Below are 15,802 nucleotides of genomic sequence, written 5' to 3' on the forward strand. Positions count from 1 at the left end.
AATTTTGATCCTCATAACCGTCTGTCCGGTACAGCCAATCAAATTCATCAGAAAAGCCGCCAAACAGGATGTGAAGTCATGTCTCAGCAAATCTTTGAGATATCAACACTAAACTTGGTAGATCGGAGGAAGACACTACAACATATTACCATGTGCAAAGGCAAATTCATATCTCTAAAAATGATTGATATAAATCAAATTGAACTTATCGCTAACGCTAAAATAATGCTTTGCACATCAGCCAGTCAAAAACTGATACTCTGATTCAATCACAAGTTCATATGAAGACTCTTGAGAATGTTCATAACACAAATCTGTGAAAAAGTTGACTGTAAGATGAAAGGTCGATTTTTGGTGAATATTTGAAACATGCTTGCTTGGCTAATTTCTAGGCAAATTTCCAATGAATGTCTCCCCTGCTCCTCCCCGCGCGTGCTCCAAAATCTCACACACACTCAGCCTTCCCTTGACACACGCGCGGCCAAGACGCACACGCAACATTTCAGGAGAGTGTGGGCTGACCAAGCCCCCACTCATTCCTTGGTCTTTAGCAAAGGCCCATGTGGCTCTTGATGGTATTGCATTTCCGATTTTGTATGCAATGGTAAAAAGGTCTCAAATCCTGAAACATTGATAGTATAGACCAAGAGTAAATACCACACCTCAAATGGCCCACCATTACCCATAGGTGGCGCTATAGGCCACGCCCAAAAGCACAAAGATACAAGGCTTTCTGGAATGGATAGGTTCACCAAGCCCCCTCCCTTCACGTATTGGCTTGAAAAAAGGCCCATGTGGATCTTGATGGTATTGCATTTCCGATTTTGTATGCAATGGTAAAAAGGTCTCAAAATCCTGAAACATAGATAGTATAGGCAAAGAAACAGTTTAACAAAAAGCCCATGTGGATCTTGTTGGTATTGCTTTTCCGATTTTGTATACAATGGTAAAAAGTTATAAAAATCCTGAAACATTGATAGTATAGACCAAGAGTAACTACCACACCACAAATGGCCCACTATTACCCATAGGTCTTCCCTTGACACACGCGCGGGCTTGGCAAGACGCACACGCAACATTTCAGGAGAGTGTGGGCTTACCAAGCCCCCACTCATTCCTTGGTCTTTTGCAAAGGCCTTGTGGATCTTGATGGTATTGCATTTCAGATTTTGTTTGCCATGGTAAAAAGTTCTCCAAATCCTGAAACATTGATAGTAAAGGCCAACAGTAACAACAACACTTTAACAAAAGCCCATGTGGATATTGTTGGTATATTTTTCCGATTTTGTATGCAATGGTAAAAAGTTAAAAACATCCTGAAACATTGATAGTATAGGCCAAGAGTAACTACCACACCACAAATGGCCCACCATTACCAATAGGTGTCGCTACAGGCCACGCCTTAAAGCACAAAGCACTTCACTTCTTGTGAAGATTAAAGCACTTCACTTCTTGGCTTGAAATAAAGGCCCTTGTGGATCTTGATGTTATTGCATTTCAGATTTGGTATCCCATTGGAAATTCTGCAGCATAGATTTTTCTATACAGTTACAATTTGTCAAGAATATACATTTTTCAATGGTTCGCAATGCTTTACATGTAAGCCAGTCAAACAAGTTCATATGAAGACTCTTGAGAATGTTTAGTACACAAATCTGAGAAAAAGTTGACTCTAAGATGAAAGGTCGATTTTTGGTGAATCTTTGAAACATGCATGCTTGGCTAATTTCTAGGGAAATTTACAATGAAATGTGTCCCCTGCTCCTCCCCGCGCATGCTCCAAATTCTCACACACTCATTCTTCCCTTGACACGCGCGGCAAGACATACACGCAACATATCAGGACTGTGTGGGCTGACCAAGCCCCAACTCATTCCTTGAATATCAGCATAGGCCCTTGAGGACCTTGGTGTCATTGCATTTCCTACTTTGTATGCAATAGTAAAAAGGTCTCCAAATCCTGACACATTGACAGTACAGGCCAAGAGTAACTACCACACTTTACCCAAAGCCCATGTGGATCCTGTTGGTATTGCATTTTCGATTTTATATGCAGTGGTAAAAAGTTTTTAAAATCCTGAAACATTAATAGTATAGGCCAAGAGTAACTACCACACCACAAATGGCCCACCATTACCCATAGGTGGCGCTACAGGCCACGCCTTAATGCATAAAGATACAAGGCTTTCTGGAATGGATAAGCTCACCAAGCCCCCTTCCTTCACTTACTGGCTTGAAATAAAGGCCCTTGTGGATCTTGATGCTATTGCATTTCAGATTTGGTATGCCATTGGTAATTCTGCAGCATACATTCTTCTATACAGTTACAATTTGTCAAGAATAAACATTGTTCAATGGTTTGCAGTGTTTGGAGGAATCCGCCATTACTGCTTGCAGTTATATTTATTATTATTATTCTTAAGACTGGGTGTCTATGGCAGGCCCTAGAAGCGCTTGGTCGAAAGTTGTGAAATTTGGCACACTCATTAGGGACAGTCCCCTGGTCCAAGTCACAAAGTTTCATGTCCCATACTTTGGCACTCTAGCGCCACCAACGGGTCAAAGTTGGAGTTGTGTTTACACACGCAACTTTTGAACCGTATGTCCCATTTTCAAAAATGAGGTACCATTGGATTCCCTGGATCAAGCCGAGTGCAATGCACACCATGGCGTCAATTTCCGGTTATATAGATTTTCCGCTATTTCCGGTTTTATCAAAAACCTTTAAAAGCCTACTCCTCCTACAAATTTTGTCAAATCTTCTTCAAAATTACCAGATATAATCTTCAGACCAAGCCTCACAAAAGTTATCGAAGGATATTTGATTTTCAAAACCGTTTGTCCGGTACAGCCAATCAAATTCTGCAGAAAAGCCGCCAAACAGGAAGTGAAGCCATATCTCAGCAGTTCTTTGAAGCAGTGACACCAAAGTTGGTACGCCTACTCGGAACTTTATTCTAAGGATGTTCTCCAAAAATGGTGTCATGTGACTAAAAGGGGGCGTGGCCGGAAGCATAAACGTGTTTTGGCTAATAACTGTTGAAGTGTTTACCTTAATAAAGTAATTTTTTGTCTCTTGATGTCTTGTGAGATATCAAGCCTGGCCATTGATAACTTTTCATAATAACCGAATTGACGCGGCCGCCATTTTGGATTTCATGGAAAATATCAATATTCATCATATTTTTAACATGGTTTTTTTTTCTCAAATCCTCTCAATCCTCTTAAACTTCTTCAACGTTCTTCTTCCTCAATCTTTCAGCTACAGCCACCATTTAAACTTTAAAATGTTGACAAAACCCTAAACTATTTTTTCAGTATATCAGCCTTTTGATATATTTTCAACTTTTTTTTATATCACTGATTATGTTTCATTAGTTTTTCAAACCGTTTCTGAGATTTACATGGGTGTCTATGTGAGAGTCTAGAGTGCTGACTGAAACGCTTAGAGTGGAGGGGAGCTTCGAAATCAGTTTAAAAAAGTATTTCTAGTTTGCCAGCATTGCCACAATTTTCACTCTTCATGCTTCATTTTTGGATCAATAGATAGCTAATTATGTGTTGGTCGTAGACAGTTGTCTGTGGAATCCAACAGACTTACACATTTTTTCAGAGCCCCACAAAAGCGAGACAAAGTCCAACTCTCGCCCCATAGAGACCAATGCAAATCTAGTGACACATTTCTCAGACAAAGCACAAGGATGACGATTTCTAAACTGCCAGTAGAGTCGTATTTCTGTCCGCACAGACATATAAAGGACATCTCTGGTTTCGGCAGAGTCTTGGGTCTCGGAAAATATCCTCATTTCTTTTATTGGACTTATAGTTTTGCGTCTAGGTTAACTTGTTTGAGGTGTGGATGCTAGGTAAATGTATATTATTCTGTCTGCCCAGCTTGTTAGCAATCCTAGCTGCACAATCACTGTGGCAACGAAACAAACACGTTTTTGAAACTGCTGGTAGAGTCCTATTTCTGACCGCACAGACATATAGGATATCTATGGTATGGTATAAGATTACCGCAAGAGCTGGATTTACTGCTTCATTTTGAAAACTAAGTCGATCATACGAGGTAAGACAAGTTTCTTCACATGTGTTATCAATATTGTCAACATTGTTCAAATTAAAAGTCAAACGTTTTTAGTTACGAAGCATTTATTTGTAGAACTACAGTAGGACTGGAGTGACGTGAGCAAAAAGAAAAACAATTTAGCTAATTTTGGGAAACCTGGATAATAAACATTAGCTAGGACCACCATGTACACTTTAAGCTAAATATTTATACCTTTTTGGGGCAATTTAGTCGATTGTGGAATATAGTAAAACCTTGGTAGTTACGCGGAGGAGTAACTACGCTGCTAGTTAGTTTTTCGACGTCACCCAATCGGTGCTTGTTGACAGGCAAGCAGCAAATCTCTTCTTATATCAACTTTTTGTGTGTGTGTGTGAAGTAAATAGTTACTAGCAATACTATGTCATATTTTAGCTAAACATCAGTAACTTTTTGGGCCAATGTTGTTGCTTCCGTACATTTGCCTTAGGTTGGGATAGGTAGGTTCAGAACTGCCTGGAAACTGGTGTGCTACTGTAGTTGGATAAGTTTAGCTTGTTGATTTTCTCATGTCATGAAACATCCTTCTATATTTTTGCAGATAGCTATACCCATCCATCATACAGACATGATTTTAGGATGTTTGTATCTTACTATTCGCAAGGAAGGTGTGAAAGGGCTGTCCACAGTTCAACATTATGGTTTATCGGATTTGGGAAGAACACACTGCAGGCTACCAATTTGATTTTTTTCTGTTGTAGAGGTGAAGGAAGACTATCGCTGCAAGAGGAGGAGGCAGCTGACTGTTGATTACCAGCACACAGGAGGAGGATCTACTGAACCAGGAACTGCTGGAGGAAGACCAGGACGAGATGGAAAAATGAGATTGAACCTGATACCCAGCCAGGAACATCATCTGGGTATGTATCAATGTATATTATTTGTTTCTGTTTCCCATAAGACTAATACTCATAATAATCAGATTATTATGCTAAAACCTGTAGTCCCTCCTTTGTCGTCACTTCACACAACCCATATTCCCTAGAATGGAAAACATCCTGTAACACAGTGGTTCTCAAACCGGTCCTCAGGTACCACCTGTCCTGCATATGAGATGTTTTCCTGCTCCAACACACCTGATTCAAATAAATGGGTCGTTATCTAGCTCTGTAGAAGCCTGGTAACAAACATGCATTTGAATCAGGTGTGTCGGAGCAGGGAAACATCTAAAACATGCAGAACAGGTGGTATTTGAGGACAGGTTTGAGAACCACTGCCTGGCTATGCTAATCGTAAAAATAGGACTGAAAATAAAACAAAAGTAGTTTCTTGCGCGCCGAAATGTAATGGCAAACGACTTTGCTTGCTTTGCAATAGGAACTGTTTTCAGTTTTGGCAGTCATCTGAGTGTGACCAGTATCGCGACAAGGCGTAGATGAAAAAGGATGTGTTTATTGGTGTTGTCTTCCCCCTGCCTCTTTATCTCCCTGTCTTCTCCCTCTCTTCTCTCAACAGGGATTGCAGTTGAGTTTATGCATTTAAATATATCTTCTGCTTCGCAGTTATTTATAAAAAAAATGATTTACAGTAGATAGTTTGAAAGTTTGTTGTTGTATGTTTTGCTGAGATATCATTCCCCTCACAGTTTAATGTTCAAAACAAATAAAGTGTGTGTTTTATTGAACACATAAAATGCATATTTCAGTGGTGGTGTCCGTTATTTTCAGATGCAATTTATTGTATGCAAAGGTATTTGAGAAGTGGTCATGTGAAATGAATCTTGACATTCTAAATGCTTTAGCCTGTTTTCTCATTTATCACTAGAATGGTCATAACTTTTAAACAATACATTTATATCTGTCTGCTATTCTATATTGCCCACACAATTATGTAAGTGTCATACACTCAGGCAGCGGCGAAGCCGCCAAACGAGACGCAAGAGCCTATCTCAGCAACCATTCGTGCGATTGTCACCAAACTTGGGTTCCATCGTTCCCACGAGGAGCAGAGGAGGCCTGCAGTGTTATACCAGAAAAATAACTTTGAACTCTCAGTACTCTTGAACGCAAACATATATTTCAACCAAACTTGGTGTCTTGCATGAGTGCAACAGGTTATTGTGACTTAATTGTTGCGCAAGTGCTATGGAGGCCATGTCCTGCTCTGGACTGCTTGGCCCCTCCATTGCTGCTTGCAGCTATATTTATTATTATTAGGATTCCTCCGTAAGGAGGAAACCTATTGTTATTGGTGGTTTTATTATTTGTAATTCTTGTACCATGGGAGTCAATGGCAGCCCCTAGACCCCATCGACAACTTTTTGTGAAATTTGGCACACTCATTAAGGACAGTTTCTTCTATACCTACACCAAGTTTCATGTCTCCCATTAGACCACTCTAGCGCCACCAATGGGTCAAAGTTGGACTTGTGTTTACACACGCAACTTTTGAACCGTATGACTCATTTTCAAAAATGAGGTACCATTGGATTCCCTGGATCAAGCCGAGTTCAACGCACACCATGGCGTTAATTTCCGGTTATATAGATTTCCCGCCATTTCCGGTTTTATCAAAAACCTTTGAAAGCCTACTCCTCCTACAATTTTTGTCATATCTTCTTCAAAATCACCAGAGATGATCTTCAGACCAAGCCTCACAAAAGTTATCAAAGGAATTTTGATCCTCATAACCGTCTGTCCGGTACAGCCAATCAAATTCATCAGAAAAGCCGCCAAACAGGATGTGAAGTCATGTCTCAGCAAATCTTTGAGATATCAACACTAAACTTGGTAGATCGGAGGAAGACACTACAACATGTTACCATGTGCAAAGGCAAATTCATATCTCAAAAAATGATTGATATAAAGCAAATTGAACTTATCGCTAACGCTAAAATTATGCTTTACACATCAGCCATTCAAAAACTGATACTCTGATTCAATCACAAGTTCATATGAAAACTCTTGAGAATGTTCATAACACAAATCTGTGAAAAAGTTGACTGTAAGATGAAAGGTCGATTTTTGGTGAATATTTGAAACATGCTTGCTTGGCTAATTTCTAGGCAAATTTCCAATGAATGTCTCCCTTGCTCCTCCCCGCGCGTGCTCCAAAATCTCACACACACTCAGCCTTCCCTTGACACACGCGCGGCCAAGACGCACACGCAACATTTCAGGAGAGTGTGGGCTGACCAAGCCCCCACTCATTCCTTGGTCTTTAGCAAAGGCCCATGTGGCTCTTGATGGTATTGCATTTCCGATTTTGTATGCAATGGTAAAAAGGTCTCAAATCCTGAAACATTGATAGTGTAGGCCGAGAAACACTTTAACAAAAGCCCATGTGGATCTTGTTGGTATTGCATTTCCGATTTTGTATGCAATGGTAAAAAGTTATAAAAATCCTGAAACATTGATAGTATAGACCAAGAGTAACTACCACACCACAAATGGCCCACCATTACCCATAGGTGGCGCTACAGGCCACGCCAAAAAGCACAAATATACAAGGCTTTCTGGAATGGATAGGCTCACCAAGCCCCCTCCCTTCACTTATTGGCTTGAAAAAAAGGCCCATGTGGCTCTTGATGGTATTGCATTTCCGATTTTGTATGCAATGGTAAAAAGGTCTCAAAATCCTGAAACATAGATAGTATAGGCAAAGAAACACTTTAACAAAAAGCCCATGTGGATCTTGTTGGTATTGCTTTTCCGATTTTGTATACAATGGTAAAAAGTTATAAAAATCCTGAAACATTGATAGTATAGACCAAGAGTAACTACCACACCACAAATGGCCCACTATTACCCATAGGTCTTCCCTTGACACACGCGCGGGCTTGGCAAGACGCACACGCAACATTTCAGGAGAGTGTTCCTTGGTCTTTTGCAAAGGCCATGTGGATCTTGATGGTATTGCATTTCAGATTTTGTTTGCCATGGTAAAAAGTTCTCCAAATCCTGAAACATTGATAGTAAAGGCCAAGAGTAACAACAACACTTTAACAAAAGCCCATGTGGATCTTGTTGGTATTGCATTTCCGATTTTGTATGCAATGGTAAAAAGTTAAAAACATCCTGAAACATTGATAGTATAGGCCAAGAGTAACTACCACACCACAAATGGCCCACCATTACCAATAGGTGTCGCTACAGGCCACGCCCTAAAGCACAAAGCACTTCACTTCTTGTGAAGATTAAAGCGCTTCACTTCTTGGCTTGAAATAAAGGCCCTTGTGGATCTTGATGTTATTGCATTTCAGATTTGGTATCCCATTGGAAATTCTGCAGCATTGATTTTTCTATACAGTTACAATTTGTCAAGAATATACATTTTTCAATGGTTCGCAATGCTTTACACGTAAGCCAGTCAAACAAGTTCATATGAAGACTCTTGAGAATGTTTAGTACACAAATCTGAGAAAAAGTTGACTCTAAGATGAAAGGTCGATTTTTGGTGAATCTTTGAAACATGCATGCTTGGCTAATTTCTAGGGAAATTTACAATGAAATGTGTCCCCTGCTCCTCCCCGCGCATGCTCCAAATTCTCAGACACTCATTCTTCCCTTGACACGCGCGGGCTTGGCAAGACACACACGCAACATATCAGGACTGTGTGGGCTGACCAAGCCCCCACTCATTCCTTGAATATCAGCATAGGCCCTTGAGGACCTTGGTGTCATTGCATTTCCTACTTTGTATGCAATAGTAAAAAGGTCTCCAAATCCTGACACATTGACAGTACAGGCCAAGAGTAACTACCACACTTTACCCAAAGCCCATGTGGATCCTGTTGGTATTGCATTTCCGATTTTATATGCAATGGTAAAAAGTTTTTAAAATCCTGAAACATTAATAGTATAGGCCAAGAGTAACTACCACACCACAAATGGCCCACCATTACCCATAGGTGGCGCTACAGGCCACGCCTTAATGCATAAAGATACAAGGCTTTCTGGAATGGATAAGCTCACCAAGCCCCCTTCCTTCACTTACTGGCTTGAAATAAAGGTCCTTGTGGATCTTGATGGTATTGCATTTCAGATTTGGTATGCCATTGGTAATTCTGCAGCATACATTTTTCTATACAGTTACAATTTGTCAAAAATAAACATTTTTCAATGGTTCGCAGTGTTTGGAGGAATCCGCCATTACTGCTTGCAGTTATATTTATTATTATTATTATTATTCTTAAGACTGGGTGTCTATGGCAGGCCCTAGAAGCGCTTGGTCGAAAGTTGTGAAATTTGGCACACTCATTAGGGACAGTCCCCCGGTCCAAGTCACAAAGTTTCATGTCCCATACTTTGGCACTCTAGCGCCACCAACGGGTCAAAGTTGGAGTTGTGTTTACACACGCAACTTTTGAACCGTATGTCCCATTTTCAAAAATGAGGTACCATTGGATTCCCTGGATCAAGCCGAGTGCAATGCACACCATGGCGTCAATTTCCGGTTATATAGATTTTCCGCTATTTCCGGTTTTATCAAAAACCTTTAAAAGCCTACTCCTCCTACCAATTTTGTCAAATCTTCTTCAAAATTACCAGATATGATCTTCAGACCAAGCTTCACAAAAGTTATCGAAGGATATTTGATTTTCAAAACCGTTTGTCCGGTATAGCCAATCAAATTCTGCAGAAAAGCCGCCAAACAGGAAGTGAAGCCATATCTCAGCAGTTCTTTGAAGCAGTGACACCAAAGTTGGTACGCCTACTCGGAACTTTATTCTAAGGATGTTCTCCAAAAATGGTGTCATGTGACTAAAAGGGGGCGTGGCCGGAAGCATAAACGTGTTTTGGCTAATAACTGTTGAAGTATTTACCTTAATAAAGTAATTTCTTTGTCTCTTGATGTCTTGTGAGATATCAAGCTTGACCATCGATAATATTTCATAACAACCGAATTGACGCGGCCGCCATTTTGGATTTCATGGAAAAGTGTAAAAACCTTTTACACGCCCCAAATTTTGTCCAATGTTTACTAAATTTGGCACAGATGATCTTCAGACCAAGCTTCACAAAGGTGTCTGATGGATTTTCAAATTTTCGAAACCGTTTGTTCGGTAGAGCCGATCAAAGGCGGCGGCGAAGCCACAAAAGACACGTTAGAGCGTAACTCAGCAACCATTTTAGCGATTGTCACCGAACTTGGGTTCCATCGTTCCCAAGAGGATCAGAGGAGGCCTGTGGTGTTACACCGGAAAAAAACACTTTAAACACTCAGTACTTTGGAACGCAAACAGATATTTCAACCAAACTTGGTGTGTTGCATGAGTGCAACAGGTTATTGTGACTTAATTGTTGCGCAAGTGCTATGGAGGCCATGTCCTGCTCTGGACTGCTTGGCCCCTCCATTGCTGCTTGCAGCTATATTTAGGATTCCTCCGTAAGGAGGAAACCTATTGTTATTGGTGGTTTTATTATTTGTAATTCTTGTACCATGGGAGTCAATGGCAGCCCCTAGACCCCATCGACAACTTTTTGTGAAATTTGGCACACTCATTAAGGACAGTTTCTTCTATACCTACACCAAGTTTCATGTCTCCCATTAGACCACTCTAGCGCCACCAATGGGTCAAAGTTGGACTTGTGTTTACACACGCAACTTTTGAACCGTATGACTCATTTTCAAAAATGAGGTACCATTGGATTCCCTGGATCAAGCCGAGTTCAACGCACACCATGGCGTTAATTTCCGGTTATATAGATTTCCCGCCATTTCCGGTTTTATCAAAAACCTTTGAAAGCCTACTCCTCCTACAATTTTTGTCATATCTTCTTCAAAATCACCAGAGATGATCTTCAGACCAAGCCTCACAAAAGTTATCAAAGGAATTTTGATCCTCATAACCGTCTGTCCGGTACAGCCAATCAAATTCATCAGAAAAGCCGCCAAACAGGATGTGAAGTCATGTCTCAGCAAATCTTTGAGATATCAACACTAAACTTGGTAGATCGGAGGAAGACACTACAACATGTTACCATGTGCAAAGGCAAATTCATATCTCAAAAAATGATTGATATAAAGCAAATTGAACTTATCGCTAACGCTAAAATTATGCTTTACACATCAGCCATTCAAAAACTGATACTCTGATTCAATCACAAGTTCATATGAAAACTCTTGAGAATGTTCATAACACAAATCTGTGAAAAAGTTGACTGTAAGATGAAAGGTCGATTTTTGGTGAATATTTGAAACATGCTTGCTTGGCTAATTTCTAGGCAAATTTCCAATGAATGTCTCCCTTGCTCCTCCCCGCGCGTGCTCCAAAATCTCACACACACTCAGCCTTCCCTTGACACACGCGCGGCCAAGACGCACACGCAACATTTCAGGAGAGTGTGGGCTGACCAAGCCCCCACTCATTCCTTGGTCTTTAGCAAAGGCCCATGTGGCTCTTGATGGTATTGCATTTCCGATTTTGTATGCAATGGTAAAAAGGTCTCAAATCCTGAAACATTGATAGTGTAGGCCGAGAAACACTTTAACAAAAGCCCATGTGGATCTTGTTGGTATTGCATTTCCGATTTTGTATGCAATGGTAAAAAGTTATAAAAATCCTGAAACATTGATAGTATAGACCAAGAGTAACTACCACACCACAAATGGCCCACCATTACCCATAGGTGGCGCTACAGGCCACGCCAAAAAGCACAAATATACAAGGCTTTCTGGAATGGATAGGCTCACCAAGCCCCCTCCCTTCACTTATTGGCTTGAAAAAAAGGCCCATGTGGCTCTTGATGGTATTGCATTTCCGATTTTGTATGCAATGGTAAAAAGGTCTCAAAATCCTGAAACATAGATAGTATAGGCAAAGAAACACTTTAACAAAAAGCCCATGTGGATCTTGTTGGTATTGCTTTTCCGATTTTGTATACAATGGTAAAAAGTTATAAAAATCCTGAAACATTGATAGTATAGACCAAGAGTAACTACCACACCACAAATGGCCCACTATTACCCATAGGTCTTCCCTTGACACACGCGCGGGCTTGGCAAGACGCACACGCAACATTTCAGGAGAGTGTTCCTTGGTCTTTTGCAAAGGCCATGTGGATCTTGATGGTATTGCATTTCAGATTTTGTTTGCCATGGTAAAAAGTTATCCAAATCCTGAAACATTGATAGTAAAGGCCAAGAGTAACAACAACACTTTAACAAAAGCCCATGTGGATCTTGTTGGTATTGCATTTCCGATTTTGTATGCAATGGTAAAAAGTTAAAAACATCCTGAAACATTGATAGTATAGGCCAAGAGTAACTACCACACCACAAATGGCCCACCATTACCAATAGGTGTCGCTACAGGCCACGCCCTAAAGCACAAAGCACTTCACTTCTTGTGAAGATTAAAGCGCTTCACTTCTTGGCTTGAAATAAAGGCCCTTGTGGATCTTGATGTTATTGCATTTCAGATTTGGTATCCCATTGGAAATTCTGCAGCATTGATTTTTCTATACAGTTACAATTTGTCAAGAATATACATTTTTCAATGGTTCGCAATGCTTTACACGTAAGCCAGTCAAACAAGTTCATATGAAGACTCTTGAGAATGTTTAGTACACAAATCTGAGAAAAAGTTGACTCTAAGATGAAAGGTCGATTTTTGGTGAATCTTTGAAACATGCATGCTTGGCTAATTTCTAGGGAAATTTACAATGAAATGTGTCCCCTGCTCCTCCCCGCGCATGCTCCAAATTCTCAGACACTCATTCTTCCCTTGACACGCGCGGGCTTGGCAAGACACACACGCAACATATCAGGACTGTGTGGGCTGACCAAGCCCCCACTCATTCCTTGAATATCAGCATAGGCCCTTGAGGACCTTGGTGTCATTGCATTTCCTACTTTGTATGCAATAGTAAAAAGGTCTCCAAATCCTGACACATTGACAGTACAGGCCAAGAGTAACTACCACACTTTACCCAAAGCCCATGTGGATCCTGTTGGTATTGCATTTCCGATTTTATATGCAATGGTAAAAAGTTTTTAAAATCCTGAAACATTAATAGTATAGGCCAAGAGTAACTACCACACCACAAATGGCCCACCATTACCCATAGGTGGCGCTACAGGCCACGCCTTAATGCATAAAGATACAAGGCTTTCTGGAATGGATAAGCTCACCAAGCCCCCTTCCTTCACTTACTGGCTTGAAATAAAGGCCCTTGTGGATCTTGATGGTATTGCATTTCAGATTTGGTATGCCATTGGTAATTCTGCAGCATAAATTTTTCTATACAGTTACAATTTGTCAAAAATAAACATTTTTCAATGGTTCGCAGTGTTTGGAGGAATCCGCCATTACTGCTTGCAGTTATATTTATTATTATTATTATTAGGGGCCAAGCAGCGAAGCTGCGAGGCACCTATTGTAATTGGTAGTATTATTATTATTATTATTATTATTATTAGGATTCCTCCGTAAGGAGGAAACCTATTGTTATTGGTGGTTTTATTATTTGTAATTCTTGTACCATGGGAGTCAATGGCAGCCCCTAGACCCCATCGACAACTTTTTGTGAAATTTGGCACACTCATTAAGGACAGTTTCTTCTATACCTACACCAAGTTTCATGTCTCCCATTAGACCACTCTAGCGCCACCAATGGGTCAAAGTTGGACTTGTGTTTACACACGCAACTTTTGAACCGTATGACTCATTTTCAAAAATGAGGTACCATTGGATTCCCTGGATCAAGCCGAGTTCAACGCACACCATGGCGTTAATTTCCGGTTATATAGATTTCCCGCCATTTCCGGTTTTATCAAAAACCTTTGAAAGCCTACTCCTCCTACAATTTTTGTCATATATTCTTCAAAATCACCAGAGATGATCTTCAAACCAAGCCTCACAAAAGTTATCAAAGGAATTTTGATCCTCATAACCGTCTGTCCGGTACAGCCAATCAAATTCATCAGAAAAGCCGCCAAACAGGATGTGAAGTCATGTCTCAGCAAATCTTTGAGATATCAACACTAAACTTGGTAGATCGGAGGAAGACACTACAACATATTACCATGTGCAAAGGCAAATTCATATCTCTAAAAATGATTGATATAAATCAAATTGAACTTATCGCTAACGCTAAAATAATGCTTTGCACATCAGCCAGTTAAAAACTGATACTCTGATTCAATCACAAGTTCATATGAAGACTCTTGAGAATGTTCATAACACAAATCTGTGAAAAAGTTGACTGTAAGATGAAAGGTCGATTTTTGGTGAATATTTGAAACATGCTTGCTTGGCTAATTTCTAGGCAGATTTCCAATGAATGTCTCCCCTGCTCCTCCCCGCGCGTGCTCCAAAATCTCACACACACTCAGCCTTCCCTTGACACACGCGCGGCCAAGACGCACACGCAACATTTCAGGAGAGTGTGGGCTGACCAAGCCCCCACTCATTCCTTGGTCTTTAGCAAAGGCCCATGTGGCTCTTGATGGTATTGCATTTCCGATTTTGTATGCAATGGTAAAAAGGTCTCAAATCCTGAAACATTGATAGTGTAGGCCGAGAAACACTTTAACAAAAGCCCATGTGGATCTTGTTGGTATTGCATTTCCGATTTTGTATGCAATGGTAAAAAGTTATAAAAATCCTGAAACATTGATAGTATAGACCAAGAGTAACTACCACACCACAAATGGCCCACCATTACCCATAGGTGGCGCTACAGGCCACGCCAAAAAGCACAAATATACAAGGCTTTCTGGAATGGATAGGCTCACCAAGCCCCCTCCCTTCACTTATTGGCTTGAAAAAAAGGCCCATGTGGCTCTTGATGGTATTGCATTTCCGATTTTGTATGCAATGGTAAAAAGGTCTCAAAATCCTGAAACATAGATAGTATAGGCAAAGAAACACTTTAACAAAAAGCCCATGTGGATCTTGTTGGTATTGCTTTTCCGATTTTGTATACAATGGTAAAAAGTTATAAAAATCCTGAAACATTGATAGTATAGACCAAGAGTAACTACCACACCACAAATGGCCCACTATTACCCATAGGTCTTCCCTTGACACACGCGCGGGCTTGGCAAGACGCACACGCAACATTTCAGGAGAGTGTTCCTTGGTCTTTTGCAAAGGCCATGTGGATCTTGATGGTATTGCATTTCAGATTTTGTTTGCCATGGTAAAAAGTTATCCAAATCCTGAAACATTGATAGTAAAGGCCAAGAGTAACAACAACACTTTAACAAAAGCCCATGTGGATCTTGTTGGTATTGCATTTCCGATTTTGTATGCAATGGTAAAAAGTTAAAAACATCCTGAAACATTGATAGTATAGGCCAAGAGTAACTACCACACCACAAATGGCCCACCATTACCAATAGGTGTCGCTACAGGCCACGCCCTAAAGCACAAAGCACTTCACTTCTTGTGAAGATTAAAGCGCTTCACTTCTTGGCTTGAAATAAAGGCCCTTGTGGATCTTGATGTTATTGCATTTCAGATTTGGTATCCCATTGGAAATTCTGCAGCATTGATTTTTCTATACAGTTACAATTTGTCAAGAATATACATTTTTCAATGGTTCGCAATGCTTTACACGTAAGCCAGTCAAACAAGTTCATATGAAGACTCTTGAGAATGTTTAGTACACAAATCTGAGAAAAAGTTGACTCTAAGATGAAAGGTCGATTTTTGGTGAATCTTTGAAACATGCATGCTTGGCTAATTTCTAGGGAAATTTACAATGAAATGTGTCCCCTGCTCCTCCCCGCGCATGCTCCAAA

General features: G+C 40.4%; 1 protein-coding gene and 1 long non-coding RNA gene across 2 annotated transcripts in view; one reads left to right on the forward strand and one right to left on the reverse strand.

Moving 5' to 3' along the window:
• csmd1b (CUB and Sushi multiple domains 1b) overlaps window positions 1-15,802 on the reverse strand; it is a 390,765-nt gene that overhangs the window by 136,502 nt on the left and 238,461 nt on the right. The window lies entirely within an intron of this gene.
• Window positions 3,931-5,748, forward strand: LOC146267966 (uncharacterized). The gene is made up of 2 exons (XR_014768799.1): window positions 3,931-4,072; window positions 4,813-5,748. It is a non-coding gene; the product is annotated as an uncharacterized LOC146267966 (long non-coding RNA).

This window comes from Hypomesus nipponensis, chromosome 11, assembly GCF_054491055.1.
Source record: "Hypomesus nipponensis isolate SF chromosome 11, ASM5449105v1, whole genome shotgun sequence".
NCBI classification, from domain to species: Eukaryota; Metazoa; Chordata; class Actinopteri; order Osmeriformes; family Osmeridae; genus Hypomesus; species Hypomesus nipponensis.